This window comes from Otolemur garnettii, unplaced genomic scaffold (genome assembly GCF_000181295.1).
Source record: "Otolemur garnettii isolate 467f Iridium unplaced genomic scaffold, OtoGar3 scaffold00091, whole genome shotgun sequence".
Lineage (NCBI taxonomy): Eukaryota > Metazoa > Chordata > Mammalia > Primates > Galagidae > Otolemur > Otolemur garnettii.
In genome coordinates, this window is record NW_003852486.1 from 6,565,229 (window position 1) to 6,566,787 (window position 1,559).

Sequence of the window (1,559 nt, forward strand, 5' to 3'; positions counted from 1 at the left end):
CCAAGTAGCTGGGACTACAGGTGCCCGCCACAATGCCTGGCTATTTTTTGGTTGCAGCCGTCATTGTTGTTTGGCGGGCCCGGGCTGGGGATTCAAACCCACCACCTTAGGTGTATGTGGCTGGCACCTTAGCCACTTGAGCCACAGGCACCGAGCCTCATCCTCAATTTAGATTAAAAAAAAATTTTTTTTTTTTTGAGACTGAGTCTCACTATGTCACCCTCAGTAGAGTGCTGTGGCATCACAGCTCACAGGAACCTCAAACTCTTGGGCTTAAGTGAATCTCTTGCCTCAGCCTCCCAAGTAGTTGGGCCTACAGACACCTGCCACATGCCTGGCTATTTTTTGGTTGCAGTTGTCATCGTTTAGCAGACCTGGGCCAGGCTCGAACCTGCCTGCCTCAGTGTATGTGGCTGGCACCCTACTCACTGAGCTATGGGCGCCAAGCCAGATTAAAATATTTTTAATAGCTTGAGATATAATTCACATATCACAAAATTTACTGTTTTGAAGTATGCAATTCTATGGTTTTTAATATATTCACAAGGTTGTACTACCATCAGCACTATCAAATTTTCAAACATTTTCATCCCCCCCCACCCCAATACTAAGGAGTAGTCCTCCCTTTTCCTGCAGCCCTCAGCTCCTGGAACCACTGATCTGCCTGTTCTGGGAATCTGGCTGCCTACTCTTAGTATAGTGTTTTCAAGAGTTGTTTACTTACTTATTTATTTGTAAATAAAGAGACAGGCTCGGCCTCCCAAGTAGCTGGGACTACAGGCACCCACCACAATGCCTGGCTATTTTTTGTTGCAGTTTGGCCAGGTCCAGGTTTGAACCTGCCACCCTTGGTATATGGGGCCGGCACCCTACTCACGGAGCCACAGGTGCCACCTGCAAGAGTTGTTTATGTTGCAGCATGCATTAGTACTTCATTCCTTTAACAATTTATTTATTTATTTATTATTATTTTAAAATTTTGCAATGGGGCAGGCTTTGTTCTACAAAATAGAATGAGAGTGCCCCACTTTCTTTTTTATTGCTAAAAAATATTTCATGATGTGGGTATACCACATTTGGTTTATTCATTCATCAGTATGGACATTGGAGTTGTTTCCACCTTTTAGTTCCTTTGAATAATGCTGCAGTGAACAGTTGTGTGCAGGTTTTTGTGTGTACCAGTGTCTTTAATTCTCTTAAATGTATACCTAGGAGTGGAATTTCTGGGTGTTGTACTGATTCTGTGTTTAACTATGTAAGAATTGCTGGACTGTTTTCCAAAGGAACTGCACCATTTAGACTGAATCTTACCTCTTCTGTGTTCCCACAGCCCTCCGCGGCTCCTGGAAGACAGCAGTCACTCGCCCGACACCTATATTCCTCAGCAGAGCTGAGACCTGGCAGGGATGATTGTGCCTTAATCTGGCATCATATGTATTTTGACATTCTCAGTTTTCTCATGTGTAAAACAGAGGCAAGAAGCTATGCAATTGATAGGTGATATCACCGGAAGTTTTGCTAATGAAAGCATTTCCCCAGCATGTTCTGGGGACTGCCCA